Source organism: Tachyglossus aculeatus, chromosome 10 (genome assembly GCF_015852505.1).
Source record: "Tachyglossus aculeatus isolate mTacAcu1 chromosome 10, mTacAcu1.pri, whole genome shotgun sequence".
NCBI classification, from domain to species: domain Eukaryota; kingdom Metazoa; phylum Chordata; class Mammalia; order Monotremata; family Tachyglossidae; genus Tachyglossus; species Tachyglossus aculeatus.
Genome location: NC_052075.1, coordinates 24,807,335 through 24,823,675, shown reverse-complemented (window position 1 = coordinate 24,823,675; position 16,341 = coordinate 24,807,335). Strand labels below are relative to the sequence as shown.

At 43.7% G+C, this 16,341-nt stretch overlaps 1 long non-coding RNA gene and 1 other non-coding gene across 2 annotated transcripts in view; one reads left to right on the top strand and one right to left on the bottom strand.

The window, feature by feature from the left end:
• The window catches only part of LOC119933621, a 44,541-nt gene extending 29,370 nt beyond the window's left edge, over positions 1-15,171 (top strand). The window contains exons 2-3 of the long non-coding RNA XR_005452580.1: positions 9,148-9,259; positions 15,090-15,171. This is a non-coding gene — a long non-coding RNA (uncharacterized LOC119933621). The remainder of the gene's footprint in view (positions 1-9,147; positions 9,260-15,089) is intronic.
• A 707-nt stretch (positions 15,172-15,878) lies between these two features.
• LOC119933946 lies at positions 15,879-16,016 on the bottom strand. Its single transcript, XR_005452813.1, has one exon. It is a non-coding gene; the product is annotated as a small nucleolar RNA SNORA7 (small nucleolar RNA).
• Between the last annotated feature and the right edge of the window lie 325 nt (positions 16,017-16,341).

Genomic DNA, 16,341 nt, shown 5'->3' with positions numbered 1-16,341 from the left:
ATACCAAAACAGTGGACTCTGGAAACCTGGAACAATACAAAATTGCAGACTACATCTAGGGGTATCCTCAGTAATTTCTCAGCTCCCTTGCTTCTACTGCCTCCGTAAAAGCCATCAATATAGTGATAGACAAAAGTTATAAATCTGTAGCTTAGCAACCAGGACAAAGCTAATGAACAAAGATTCAGGACTGCATCCTTTATAAATAAAATCCAAGCAACATCATAGCTGAATATATTTTTTCATTTTATTGCAGTTTTGACACAAATGAAACCAAGATTTATTTTCCACACTTTGTTTTTGTCTGTTTATGTCCTACATTATGGTGCAGTGGGAGAAAAGAGTGTGATTGTAAAGAAGTCCATAAATTGGAACAAACCTATTTTACTGTAAATACCTCCACTCATTTATACTGCCTCAGTTTAATATATCCAGCCACTAGGTAAAACAGAATTATGCTTAGCATTTGTATTCCTTTGTAGTTTTCAATATTCGGAAGGCCTAATTTCTTAGTCCAGGTAGAAGAAACCAGAAGAAAATGGGCTGGACATAGCAATACAGATTACTGCAAGAAAAAAAAAAGCCAAGTTAGCATAAATAGCAGTGCACATTTTGTATAATGAAATCCAACTATTTTCAAACTGAGATTAAACTATCAGAAATTTAAGCATTTTCTTTCCACTTATAATTTGAAAGACACTATCACATCTGTTGCACTGTTGTTGTTTTTTTCTTTTCTGGCCTAAGTAGTCTTTTAATGTCCTATGGAAATTTTTTGCCCTGCAGGGACTAGCCAGCATGTGAATCTCTAGTTTAAAAATCTGGGGTGGATTTGGTACCATTGAATTAGACCAACTATGAAACTAAGCACTGGCGTAAGTGTTCCCGGAACAATCAAGACCAGTCAGATAAAATCATTTAGTAAACTCTACCTCCTCTTTACTTTTGCTTTGGTTTGGGTTGTACAGGATTTCGTGTTGCTGGGGAAACTTTCAAGTGTGCTTACTGTCAGGACCAGCTTGGACTTTCTTTCTAGTGATATGGAAAGCAGTAGAAGATGGAGGGATAGTAAAGGGGATAAGGGAAGGTCAGGCTTTAGGAAATATGGGTGAGGCCTCTGTAGAATATTTCGTAGGTGAAACAAGATTGTGGTCCCGGTCCTTTTTGGAAATGAATTGCAAATTGAATTTGATCAAAATTTCAGCACGAAGCACTGGCAAAATCTTCTTTCAGCAGATGAATGCTGTGAAATCCTTGATATGAGCATGGACTTGTAAGAAGAGCCAAAGCATTAAACAAGTGGCATGGCCTAGTGGAAAGAGTATGGGTCTGGGGTCAGAGGACATAGGCTCTGATGTCCCACCACTTTGCCTGCTGTGTGACCTAAAGCAAGTCACTTAACTTCTCTGAGCCTCAATATCCTTACACTTCTACTTCGAAGTGAGCCCCTTGTGGGACAGGGACTGTATCTCATCTGATTAACTTCTATCTATCCCAATACTTACAAGTGTGCTTGACACACGGTAAATGTTTAACAAATATCCATTCATTCATTCAATCATATTTACTGAGTATTTACTGTGTGCAAAACACCTTACTTAGTTCTAGAGAGAGTACAATATAACAATAAGCAAGCACATTCTCTGCCCACAGTGAGCTTACAGTCTAAAGGGGGAGACAGACCTGAATAAAAATAAGGAAATAAATAAATTGCGGATATGTAGATGAGTGTTGAGGGTCTGGGATGTCATAATACCAAACACTGTAAAAAAAGTGAAAAAAATCAATCCTGTATTCTTTTGTGATCTCTTAGATCCAGTTACCCTTTTCAGATATTCTACTCCCCTATCCTAATCCAGCCACCAAAACTATGGTCTCCATTTATTTGTTGAATTTACAAATGACTCATAATGTTCAGCTATTGCTGGAATGGGGCAGATGTAAAGAGCACAGACAGCTGAAGTATATCAATAATCCCCAGTCACTTCAATCTTCTCCTCCCCTTGAGTGATACCATTCATTGACTGACCAGAACTGCTAACAAGGAGGAAAATTGGCAGGTTTGAATCTTGTATTCTTGTCTCAAAGGAGCTCATGATGTAATGCAAGCATGCTGAGAGAAGGAGGATTCCTCTCTGTTCCCAGCTACATCTGTTTGGGGACATGGGGGAGAAGAAAAAAGAGGTTATGAGGAGAAATTACCCCTTTTCTTCATTTCCTATAAGCAAATCACTGATCTCACACCAGGTGGGGTCATTAGGAGCTGCAAAAACAAACAATTTAGAGATGCTGTGAAGCACTGCTGCAAACACCCCTGCAGGGCTAACACTTCAGCACACTGACCAGCCTGGCAGGAAGCAATAGGGTGAGGTGTTACTTCTTGGACCAGAGATTTTTGTGAAAAATGGTTTACCAAGGGGCAGGTTTGAAAACAGAAACATGACAGGAATTCAGTCAGGATCCATTTTTCTTTTTTGGTGAATGAATTGAAGAAGGGAATGTTTGGTTACACATCATTCTTTTCAATACCATTTACTCTTGGTTGAAAACACAGGCAAGCTAAATATATGTCCAGTGGCTACCAATCTGCACATCAGGCAGAAACTCCTCACCCTGGGCTTCAAGGCTGTTCATCACCTCGCCCCCTCCTACCTCACCTCCCTTCTCTCCTTCTACAGCCCAGCCCGCACCCTCCACTCCTCTGCCTCTAATCTCCTCACCCTACCTCGTTCTCGCCTGTCCCGCCATCGACCCCCGGCCCACGTCATCCCCTGGGCCTGGAATGCCCTCCCTCTGCCCATCCGCCAAGCTAGCTCTCTTTCTCCCTTCAAGGCTCTACTGAGAGCTCACCTACTCCAGGAGGCCTTCCCAGACTGAGCCCCTTCTTTCCTCTCCCCCTCGTCCCCCTCTCCATCCCCCATCTTACCTCCTTCCCTTCCCCACAGCACCTGTATATATGTTTGTACATATTTATTACTCTATTTATTTATTTTACTTGTACATATCTATTCTATTTATTTTATTTTGTTAGTATGTTTGGTTTTGTCTCCCCCTTTTAGACTGTGAGCCCACTGTTGGGTAGGGACTGTCTCTATATGTTGCCAATTTGTACTTCCCAAGTGCTTAGTACAGTGCTCTGCACACAGTAAGCGCTCAATAAATACAATTGATGATGATGATGATATGTCCTGAATGGAGGTTGGCAGGTGGGTAGGGAGGGTGGGTTATCACTGCTTCTTGGGACCACTTGTCTCCTTTTGTCTCCCTTGTTCCACAAATACAAAAGAAGTCTACTCTATCCTCTGCCTCCCTTCTATCCCTCACAGATACTGTTGAACATGTGAAATTCACTGTCAAAGTGTTACAGCCCCAGCCCTAGCCTAGAACACTAAGGTTTGGTCTTTTAAGAACAGACAGGGGTTCCCAATCTGTGTGGAAATGCAGGCATTAGGCATTATGTCAAGCTACTTTCTGTCTCTTTCTGGTTACAGGATGTCCTCTGGAAATTTGGCCAACTGAACACTTCCTTTCCAAATGTCCTTCCTGACTCAGACAGTCGACACACTAAGAATATTATGCAGTCCGCAGACAAGCACCCAGCATATTGATTCCACCCCTTTAGCAAAGCAATTATATTTTCCACTAAAAAAAAAATCCCATCAACTCCTAAAAAAGCCAATATCATGCTGGTCATCTCAGCCAACCTCATATCATAGAGGAACTGGCAGACCAAGTAAATACCTCCTAAACATTCTGAACACAAATTGAGTGGACGTTTTATTGATTGTGGATAAAATTATCCCACTGTCAGTTACATCTTTCAGTCATGTGTCTGTTTAGTCCCTTTGTCTGTATAGTGATCCAAGCTAATGAACACTTCATTTTAGCAAGACTTGATTCATTACATGAAATAATAATTCAACTGCATTTGTCTATTCGTCTCTAAATCTAGGAGAATAACCATAAGAAACAAAAGACCTGGATTTTCTGATAAATTCTTCTTGCCTAGAAGAAGATGATTTTTGAAGGTTATCACGTATACACATACATTTGCTCAATTTAATAATTTTGATCCCACTAGCTGTAAATGTTTTTATGTTGTCTCCTGCTAGGTGCTGAACTCTTTGAATAATAATAATTGTGGTATATGCTAAGCACTTACTATGTGCCAGGCACTGTACTAAGCTCTGGGGTGACTACAAGCAGATCGACTGGCTACAGTCCCTGTTTCACATGGGGCTCCCAGTCTTAATCCCCATTTTACAGATGAGGGAACCAGGACACCAAGAAGTGAAGTGACTTGCTCAAGGTCACACAACTAACAAGTGACAGAGGTGGGATTAGAACACAGGTCTTTCTGACTCCCAAGCCTGTCCTCTTTCCACTAGCCCATGTTGCTTCTTTGGGAACTGTGGTGAGCCCACACCAAGCTGACTTTTTATTCATTCAGTCATATTTATTGAGTGCTTACTGGGTGCTGAGCACTGTACTGAGCGCTTAGTGACTGTTTGTGATCCTGTGAACCTATTTGAGGCAGGTGATTGTGGGCCTGTTGTCCGGGGGAGCATGGAGGGTGGAGTGGCTTTCTCTCCCTTTTCTCCCCCGGGCCTGGACCAATCAATGACTGCAACGTAGTGCCCCAGCTGTGATGCCTAAGGCAGATAAAAGGCGGTTGCTTTGAATCTCACTGGCAAATGCAGAGCAGAAGTGTGAGGAGAAGCAACACCCTGAAGCAGCAGTAAGAAGAAGCAGTGCACTTCTTTGGCTACCGACTGGTATTGGATCCTTAGTGGAGTAAGTGTGTGTATGTGTTATTCCCTTGCATGCTGGTAAAGCTAAGTAAAAAACTTTTCATACTAAATTTGGTGATCAGAGGTGTGGTTTGACTTCAAGTATGTGTCTCTGAGGCTCCCCCAGGTCCAGAAAGGTCCTGGTTGGTATGGACAAGGGGTTTGTGACAGGAACAGGTCATGTTGCTAGTCTATACTCTGCAAATGCCTAATCCAGTGCAGCACCCCAAGTAGCAATTCAGTAAATGCTGCTATTATTACTACTCCTATTTATCCCTTTCCTGAAAGCTTTCACAAATATAAAGACATCTTCTCCACCCTCCTTGCTTTCAAATCAACCAAGGTGAAGCTTTTGTTGAACTACTAGGAGAGATTTGTGTTTTCTTTTTAAACTGTTTGTTTTCTTATCTGTTCTTGACAAGAGCCTAACGTTTGAGATAGTGGACTGGGAGGGTTGGGCAAAGCCGAGGAGAGATGAACAGCCCCTAGAATGAGAAAGTAGCCAAAGCGGCAGAAGAGGAAAAATCTCAATGCCAAATGGAAGATACAGAGCAGGTGTGAGGGTTAGGAGCAGGTGTATGGTTGGAAGTGATGTTTCAAAAGACATGACCATGCGTCAAGATTAAAGCACCTGTATGGGATAAAAGCAAGATGGTACAGAGAGAATCCAGAAAGAGGGAGAACAAGATCTAAAACAAAAATAAGCAAAAGCCCACCTTCTCATTTGTAAAAGGAGTTAGGGTGGCTCTAACAAGAATCCGGAAGGATACTTAAAGGCAACAAATTTATCTTCTCCCCCTCCTCTTTTCAAATAGATGGGAGACAATCACTAACATTCTTGCATATTTTGCATGTGGAAATACAATAGTGTGCCTTTTCTGGCCTTCTTGACTTTGGGATAGCATTCTCCACCTACTAATGGTTGAGGGAATATAAATATCCTTCCATTAGCAGGAAATGCACTGGAGTTGACTTTGAGTAGTTTGCACTAAATTTGCACTAAGCCATTCACGCTCTCTCCTGAATTCCCTTTCTGTTCAGTGGTATGTATTGTTGGGTGGCTAATTATAAATGATAATCAAAATTGAAGTATTTAAGTGCTTCCTATGTTTCATTCGATTGCATTTATTAAGTGTTTGCTGTGTGCAGAGCACAGTACTAAGCACTAGGAAAGTACAATTCAGCAACAGATAGACAATCCCTACCCAATAAAGGGCTCATAGTCTAGAAGGAGCTGTATTGAGAGCTGGAATGGACACGATTGGATTGGACATAGTCCCTATCCCATGAGGGGCTCAGGCTTAATCCCCATTTTACAGGTAAATTAACTGAGGGTCACAAGCCACTAGCCCAAGGGCACTTAGAACAGTGCTTTGCACATAGTAAGCACTTAAATACCATTCTTCTTCTTCTTATTATTATTATTACAGCAGACAAGTGCCAAGATGGGATTAGCACTTGGGTCCTTCTGACTCCCAGACTGTGCTCTATTTACTAGACCCTGCTGCTTTTCTAACATAGAGGGGAAAAGATTCAGTTCATGATTATAGATAAGAATCTCTTTGTGACCTCGGAAGCAATCCCAGCTCCCCTAACTGTCAGCTGTGTGACTTTGGGCAAGTCACTTCACTTCTCTGTGCCTCAGTTACCTCATCTGTAAAATGGGGATGAAAACTGTGAGCCCCCCGTGGGATAACCTGATCACCTTGTAACCTCCCCAGCGCTTAGAACAGTGCTTTGCACATAGTAAGTGCTTAACAAATGCCAAAAAAAAAAAAGCAACAGGCTCCAATATACCCTCACCCTGTGAGGTAAAGCACGCCAAAGCGCAAGCTATTGATCAGTTACCTCTAAATTGGAATAAAGACCCTTTTCTATCACCCTATTCCTTAGAGAAGCAGCATGGCTCAGTGGAAAGCGCTCGGGCTTGGGAGTCAGAGGTCATGGATTCTAATCCTGCCTCTACCACTTGTCAGCTGTGTGACTTTGGGCATGTCACTTAACTTCTCTGTGCCTCATCTCCCTCATCTGTAAAATGGGGATTAAGACTGTGGGACAACCTTGATTACCTTGTATCCCCCCCCCCCCAGTGCTTAGAACAGTGTTTGGCACATAGTAAACACTTACCAAATACCATCATTATTATTAGAAAGATCCATTCACTTCCTCCATCACGGCAAATTCCACTTCCTGTCTTTCTCTGCCTCCAGTGCTTTGTGGCCATGATATTTCCTATCATCCTCTCAATTTCTCCCTTCCCTATCTCTCTACAAAAATGATTGCCCTGAAACAGCAGGCTCTGACCAAACTGTACAGTGGAAACAGTCCCATGCAGAAACAGAATTTGGGAATTTCATATTAAAGGAACTTCCCTATGCTCATGACTGTCCAAAGCAATAATAATAACTGTGGTATTCATAAAGTGCTTACTACGCAGCATTGTCTTGTGGATAGAGGATGACCTTGGGAGTCAGAAGGTTGTGAGTTCTAATCCCAGCTCTGCCATTTGTCCGCTGTGTGACCTTGGGAAAGTCACTTAACTTCTCTATGCCTCAGTTCCCCCATCTATAAAATGGGGATTAAGATGGTGAGCCCTATGTGGGACAGGGACTGCGTGCTACCCGATTATCTTGTCTGTATCCCAGCACTATGTGCAGTGTTTGGCACACAGTAAGCACTTAACAAATGCTAGTTGTTGTTAATGTGACAAGCACTGCCTTAAGAGCTGGGGTAGATACTAGATAAATTGGCCAGACACAGTCTCTGTTCCTCATGGGATTCACAGTCTGAGGAGGAAGAGCAGGTATTTAATTTACATTATACAGGTGAGGAAACTGAGGCCCAGAGAAATTTAGAAGACTTGATCTAGGTATCACAGCTGGAAAACGGCAAAGTTAGGATCCAAACCCAGATCTTTGCTCCCTTTTTTTTTTTTTTTTAAAAAGGTGTTAAGCACCTCAGGCACTGCACAAAGTGCTGGAATAGATACAAGCTAATTAAATGGGACATAGGCCATGTCTCACAGGTGGATCAGAGTCTTAATCTCCATTTTACAGATGAGGTAACTGAGGCACAGAGAAGTGAAATGACTTGCCCAAGGTTACACAGTAGACAAATGGCAGAGCCAGGATTAACACCCAGAACTGAGGCCCGCACTCTTTCCACCAGGCCACACTGTTTTCCAGTTGGTCCAGCTGTGAATGCTGACATACTCAGACACAAACATCAGAATAACAGGGTCTGTTTATGAGGCACTGTGGATGACCCCAACAGAAACTGCTTCTCTCTAAGCAAGGAAACATTTTCTAAGGCACCCCTGACCCTGGAAAGGAAGGGGAAGGTCTAATGTTAAGTTATGCAGCTGGCTCTCCATCTCTGGTCTCCGGTCATGCTGAGTTGCGGTCCTGCAGTTTTACTTAGCTGAAATTCTGCCAGTGGCCCCGAGGAAACTAAAATATTAGATGTGTTGTTGGAGTGTCATTATTCTGAAGGCAATTTGCTCATTAATGGTACACACCTGTGAAACTCAGATACACAAAGTGGGGAAATGGCTAGTGTTAAATGTGGATATTTAGATGCTCGTGCATTTTTTTTTATTAGAGTTTTTATTCCACCTCCTGATCTGTGCTGGGTGGGTGGCGGCCGGGGGTGCGGTGGGGTGGGGAGATGGCATGGAGTTCTGTGAATATAAATGAACAGATTTAGGAGGATGGGAACAGCAGCCAAGCCATTGGCAATGTCTGGTTCCTGTAGAGCGTTTGCTCATATTAATCACTTACCCAGCACCTCTGTGTGCTTCTGCCTCTGGCAGTTAATTAGGATATACTCAAAAATGAATCAAATCTGATCCCAAAATGTATATGTATTTTCCTAATGTTCCCACTGCATGTTTACTAGTTACATCTGCCTGTCTGTCTCATTAGATTGCAAATAGCTTGAGCATAGGGAGACCACCTTTCGCTTTAATTGCATATTCACAAACACCTACAACAGCGTTCTGCCCACAGTCAGAGCTCATTACAGTGTTCTGTTTGTAGTAGGCACTCAACAAACTGTGGTGAATGAATGAGAGGGAAGGTAAGATATAGAGAAGCAGCGTGGCTCAGTGGAAAGAGCACGGGCTTTGGAGTCAGAGGTCATGGGTTCAAATCCCAACTCTGCCAATTGTCAGCTGTGTGACTTTGGGCAAGTCCCTTAACTTCTCTGTGCCTCAGTTCCCTTATCTGTAAAATGGAGATTAAGACTGTGAGGCCCATGTAGGACAACCTGATCACCTTGTATCCCCCTCAGCACTTAGAACAGTGCTTTGCACATAGTAAGCACTTAAATACTATTATTATTATTATTATATACCCAGGCTAAGGAACTGCTTGCTCGTCTGAAGACACCAGGAAGTGGCCATCAGTTGATGGAAGCAGGGAGATGGCTGATAAGGGACCAAAGAAGTTACACGTCCCATGCCACGGCAGGTACTGTCTCCATCTTGCCCCGTTCTGGCAGTGCATTATGGGGCTTTGTTCTAATTGATGACAACAGCAACATATTATTACCAACAGAATAACAATAACTGCCCATCTCTGGTGTTGCCTCAAGTCTTCATTTATCAACCAGCACCTAAGAGAGGATAAGGGAATGGGAGGAGAGATTCAGCCTTTCCACTGATTTCTCTTTGATTATAATAATAACTGTAGTATTTGAGCACTTACCATATGCTAGGCACTGTACTAAATGGTGAGAGGGGCAATACAAGCAAATCAGGTTGGACACAGTCCCTGTCCCATGAAGGGACATGTCCCATGTTTAACTTCATTAATAAAATTAAATCCATCAGGTCTGACCTCCCAACATCACTCCCCCACCTTCTCCAACCCCCCGGCTCTCAATACTCTCTGCTACTCTCCCATCCTTCCCAGCAGTATTCTCAGAGGAGCTCTTCTCCCTCCTCAAGTGCTACTCCAGCCACCTGTGCTTCTGACCCCATTCCCTTTCATCTCATGAAATCTCTCGCTCCGTCCCTTCTCTCCTCCTTAACTTCCATCTTCGACCACTCACTCTCCACTGGTTCCTTCCCCTCTGCCTTCAAACATGCCCATGTCTCTCCCATCCTAAAAAAAAAACCCTCTTGACCCCACCTCACCTTCTAGTTATTGCCCCGTCTCCCTCCTACCATTCCTTTCCAAACTCCTTGAATGAGTCATCTACACACGCTGCCTCGAACTCCTCAACACCAACTCTCTCCTCGACCCCCTCCAGTCTGGCTTCTGTCCCCTACATTCCACAGAAACTGCCCTCTCAAAGATCACCAATGACCTCCTGCTTGCCCAATCCAACGGCTCATACCCTATCCTAATCCTCCTCAACCTCTCAGCTGCCTTGGACACTGTGAACCTTCTCAACACGCTATCCAACCTTGGCTACACAGACTCCGTCCTCTCCTGGTTCTTCTCTTATCTCTCCGGTCGTTCATTCTCAGTCTCTTTTGCAGGCTCCTCCTCCCCCTCCCATCCCCTTACTGTGGGGGTTTCTCAAGGTTCAGTTCTTGGTCCCCTTCTGTTCTCGATCTACACTCACTCCCTTGGTGACCTCATTCACTCCTATGGCTTCAACTATCATCTCTATGCTGATGACACCCAAATCTTCATCTCTTCCCCTGCTCTCTCCCCCTCCCTCCAGGCTTGCATCTCTGTCTGCCTTCAGGCCATCTCCATCTGGATGTCTGCCCACCACCTAAACATGTCCAAGACTGAACTCCTTGTCTTCCATCCCAAACCCTGCCCTCTCCCTGACTTTCCCATCACTGTTGACGGCACTACCATCCTTCCCTTCTCACAAGCCCGCAACCTCGACTCTGCTCTCTCGTTCACCCCTCACATCCAATCCGTCATCAAAACCTGCCGGTCTCACCTCCACAGCATCACCAAGATCCACCCTTTCCTCTACATTCAAACTGCTACCCTGTTCGTTCAATCTCTCATCCTATCCCGACTGTATTACTGCATCAGCCTCCTCTCTGATCTCCCATCCTCCTGTCTCTCCCCACTTCAATCTATACTTCACACTGCTGCCCGGATCGTCTTTGTCCAGAAACACTCTGGGCATGTTACTCCCCTTCTCAAAAGTCCCCAGTGGCTACCAATCAACTTACGCATCAGGCAGAAACTCCTCACCCTCGGCTTTAAGAATCTCCATCACCTCGCCCCCTCCTACCTACCTCCCTTCTCTCCTTCTCCAGCCCAGCCCGCACCCTCCGCTCCTTTGCCACTAATCTCCTCACCGTACCTCGTTCTCGCCTGTCCCGCCGTCGACCCCCGGCCCACGTCCTCCCCCTGGCCTGGAATGCCCTCCCTCTGCCCATCCACCAAGCTAATTCTGTTCCTCTCTTCAAGACCCTACTGAGAGCTCACCTCCTCCAGGAGGCCTTCCTGGACTGAGCCCCCTCCTCCCCCTCTCCACCCGCCCCCGCCTTACCTCCTTCCCTTCCCCACAGCACCTGCATATATGTTTGTACGCATTTATTACTCAATTTATTTTACTTGTACATATCTATTCTATTTTATTTTGTTAATATGTTTCGTTTTGTTCTCTGTCTCCCCCTTCTAGACTGTGAGCCCACTGTTGGGTAGGGACTGTCTCTATATGTTGTCAACTTGTACTTCCCAAGTGCTTAGTACAGTGCTCTGCACACATTAAGCGCTCAAATACGATTGTTTGATTGAAGGCCTCATTGTCTCAATCCCCCTTTTACAGATGAGGTCACTAAGGCAGAGAGAAGTAAAGTGACTTGCCCAAGGTCATAAAGCAGACAAGTGGCAGTGACGGGGTTAGAACCCATGACCAGAAGTTAATGATTCCCAGGCCCATGCGCTATCCACTATGTAATTCCCACCCGTATATGTTTTTCCCAGTCTTAGAGTGTTCTGCACAGAATAAACACTTAGCAGAGAATAATAATAACAATAATGGTACTTGTTAAGTGATCAGTCTGTGTCAAGCAGTGTTCTAAGCATTTGGGTAGATATAAGCAAACCAGGTTGAACACAGTCCCTGTCCCACATGAGGCTCACAGTCTTAATCTCCATTTTACAGATGAGGTAACTAAGGCACAGGGAAGTTAAGCAGCTTGCCCACGATCACACAGCAGGCAAGTGGCAGAGTAGAGATTAGAACCCAAGTCCTGCTAAAACCCAGGTCTGTGCACGATCCACTAGGCCACGCTGCTTCTCTACTACTACTACTATTGTCTTTTTGAGGAACCTGACTCTTTTAACAGTGACGGATGGAGCCCTGCTGAAATAGTTGCCTGTTTCACGAAGCAGTTCAGCTGAAATTTGCTGACTCGTGTAATAAACAAGCAAAGTAGGAAATAAGAAGTGTTCTACCTTAAATTGGCAATCACTTGAAATGCGCAAAACAGGGTTCATTTTGAAAATAAATGGCGATTTTCCTCTTCCATGAAGTGGGAAGAAATCGTGTTCAGAAGCATCAACACTGAGTAAGAATGGAAAATACCTGTAAGGACTGTGGATTATAGTGCAGAGAGTTACACCTATCTCGATCCCTTAGCACACATTGGCAGGGGTTGGCAACTTTGTCTTTTACCTGAAGAACCAAGAAAAATGTAACCTATGGGGGGGTGGGGGTGTGTGTGTGTGTGTGTGTGTGTGTGTGTGTGTGTGTGTGTGTGTGTGTGTGTGTGTGTGTGTGTGTGTGTGTGTGTGTGTGTGTGTGTGTCTTCAAAGAGAAGCAGCCTGGCTCAGGGGAAAGAGCAAGGGCTTTGGAGTCAGAGGCCATGGGTTCAAATCCTGGCTCCGCCACTTGTCAGCTGTGTGACTTTTTAGGCAAGTCACTTCTCTGTGCCTCAGTTCCCTCATTTGTAAAATGGAGATTAAGACTGTGAGCCCCTGGTGGGACAACCTGTTCACCTTGTAACCTCCCCAGTGCTTAGAATAGTGCTTTGCACATTAGTAAGTGTGTAATAAATGCCATTTTTTTTTAAAAAAAGGGCACAGGTTTAGGAGTCAGAGGTCATGGGTTCTAATCACGGCTCCCCCACATGTCTGCTGTGTGACCTTAGGCAAGTCGCTTCACTTCTCTGGGCCTCAGCTGCCTCATCTGTAAAATGGGGATTAAGACTGTGAGCCCTAGGTGGGACAACCTGATCACCTGGTAACCCCCCAGCACTTAGAATAGTGCTTTGCACATAGTAAGCGCTTAACAAATGCCATAAAAAAAGTTATAAAATTGATTCCTCTCTGAGATGTGATATTACATAATGCTGTGCCCATTGTAATGTGGTGGCATCATTGCTCCATGCCGTTGTTTCACAGCAACAGCTCTGTTTTGATGGTTCTTGTTACGTGCTGCTTGCTAGGTGCTGTACTAAGTTCAGGGATCATGCTTGAAATTCTACCGTACTCTCTCAAGTGCTTGGTACAGCACTTTTCACCCACTAGGTGTTCAAGAAATGACTGAATGATTCTCCCTTGGGAGAAGAACAAAGAGGGAGTTTGGGTGGAAAACCAGGATGGAGGAAGAAGCAGATGGGTGGAATAAATTCAAATTTTTTAGGCACATAGAACATTTGTGGATCTAGTCCTTTTGCTAAACCAGTGGAAGAGGTAGTGGTGACCCAAAACACAGATCATAGCAAACTCTAAGGTCATGAGCAAAGCAGAAAAGATTTAAAAACATAAAACCAGGAGGTCCAATCTACCCTCAAAACAGCAGCAATCCAGTCAAAATTATACTGTAACCTTTCTTCATAGGATGAGCCCATAGTTTATTTCTCGTATTGTTTCTCAGGAAAAAAGAGTGACTGAAATTCAGGAAGTGTAACAACAAAAGCAAGAACTTTATTCACAAAGGGGAACTGAGCTAATAAGTTACAGGCTAATAAGAAACAGCATGGTCTACTGGAAAGATGACAGTACTGGGAGTCAAAGGGCCTGGATTCTAATTTTAGCTCTGCCACATACCTGCTGTGTGACGTTGGTCAAGTCACTTTACTTCTCTGTGCTTCAGTTGCCTCATCAGCAAAATGGGGATTAATTATTTGTTATCCCTTCTACTTAAAGTGTGAGCCCCATGAGGGACAGAGATTGGGTCCCACCCTTCATTAACTTGTATCTGCCCCAGCCCTTAGAATGATCTCTGACATATAGTAAGCACTTAAATACCATATTAACAGTTACAATAATGATAATTATCATTATCCTCATCATCACGCAATTCTGTCTAAATAAAACCCGAAAAATCCAAAAATCTTCAGGAATACTAGAAGCTTTTTGCTCAAGTGGGCATTCAGAGGGAAAAGGCAGACAGTGAGAGAAAAATAAAAGCATTTTGAGAAACAGTGGGGTGGGAGGAAGCAGGGCTGGAAAGTGGAGTAGCCCAACATCTTGTCTTCAGGTGTAGGAGTAAAATTCATCATCAATGAAACAATCGAGATGTCTGCAAGTCACCGAGTTGCAACTTAAACCCCACTGGTATTTGATAAGTTGGGCAAGGTGGAGAGCAGCAAAGCACCAACTAATCAGAACTCTTATTATGTTCAAACACACATAGAAGCCTAGGGAAAATTAAAAAACAAAATCTATGAAGCCTGAGCAGCCTAATAATGCTTAATGTAGTTTATCATCTGCTTCTTTCTCCACCCTGGTGTGACTTCTAAATTATGAAGCTCAAGCACTGATGGAGATTAGTGGTGTTAGAAATCACAAACTAGGGACAGAGAATGAAAAGCAAAAACTGGAAATATGCATCTTAGCTCTTTTTAAAAGAGATACAGGACATATTTCACTCAGACATTTGGGTAGAGGGAGCCTACCTGTGGTGTGACTAGGTGTATGTATATACATAGAAAGACAGAGATAGATACAGAGAGGAGCACTTATGTATCTATAATTTATTTTAATGTTTATTCCTCCATCCAAACTATAAACTCCTTGCGGGCAGGGAACATGCCTACTAACTGTTGTGTTCTCCCAACCACTTAATACAGTGCTCTGACACAGTAAAAATTTGCAGCATGGCTCAGTGGAAAGAGCCCTGGCTTGGGATTCAGAGGTCATGGGTTCTAATCGTGGCTCTGCCACATGTCTGCTGTTTGACCTTGGGCAAGTCACTTCAGTTCTCCGAGCCTCATTTCCTTCATCTGTAAAGTGGGGATGAAGACTGTGAGCCCTACATGGGACAACCTGATCACCTTGTATCCCCCCCCCCCAGTGTTTAGAACAGTGCTTTGCACATTGTAAGTGCTTAACAAATGACATTATCATTATTATTATTATTTATGTACAGGGACCCTGGAGAAGGACAAAGCAGCTCTGGACACAGGGAATGGGGCAAGAAGTCTCCTGAAAACATTCTCTTGGTACTGCAGATTTCTACAAAGAACCTAGTCACATGTCCTTCTGAAACCATTTTTCATGCGTCATTTATGGTGCATATTACTCTTCTGTTGCTTTAGATCAGCAACGGGATAAATAATTGTTGGGGAATGTCAAGGGTTTATTTATGTTTGATAAACCCAAGCAGTAAGGGAAGTGACTTGTCCAAGGTCACACAGTAGGCAAGTGATGGAGCTGGGATTACAACCCAGATCTTCTGACTCCCAGGCCTGAGCTCCTTCATGCGAGTGGACAAGTCAGGCTAAAGGAAGGAAAAAAAAGAATGGTGGGAAAAATATGATTTTTTTTTTTTTACTTGAAACACTTCTCATCTTTCTACTTTGTGGAGTATCCATGGGAAAGAATTTTGGACTGTGTGTGTGCTATTTAAGTGTTCACCATGTGTCAGACACTGTACTAAATGCTGGGGTGGTTACAAAATAATCAGATTGGAGAGAGTCCATGGTTCTCACATCCTTGTTTTATGCTGTGGAGTCACCTCTGACCCACAGTAACTCCATGGACACATCTCTCCCAAAATGCCCCACCTCCATCTGCCATCATTCTAGTAGTGCATCCATAGAGTTTTCTTGGTAAAAATATGGAAATTGTTTACCATCGCCTTTTTCTGCACAGTAAATTTGAGTCTCCACCCTTGACTCTCTCCCATACCACTACTGCCCAGTACAGCTGAGTTTAGACTTGTAGCAGATTGCTTTCCACTCGCTAGCCACTGGCCAAGCTAGGAATGGAATGGGTAGGCCTCTGCTTGACTCTCCCACCTGTAGCTGAGACTGATAGAGTACTGGAAACTCTCCAGGTACAATCCTGAGAGGGGAGGTTCTCACCATATTAACCCTCATTTTACTGATGAGGTAACTGAGGCACAGAGAAATGATATGACTTCCCCAAGGTTACACAACAGACAAGTGGAGGAACCAGGATTAGAGCCCAGATCCTTTCGATTCCCAGTCCTGTGCTCTCTCCACTAGGCGAAACTGCTTTTGCAATTTTTTTTTAAATCTGTATGTAATCCCTCTAAGGTTGTATAGCTTTTGCCAATATTTTGCATTAAACCTTTACCATCAAAACCCTTAATTAATCCTCCCATCACATTATTTTGCAGACAAATGTGACCTAGAATTTTATTTTTCAGAGCAAGC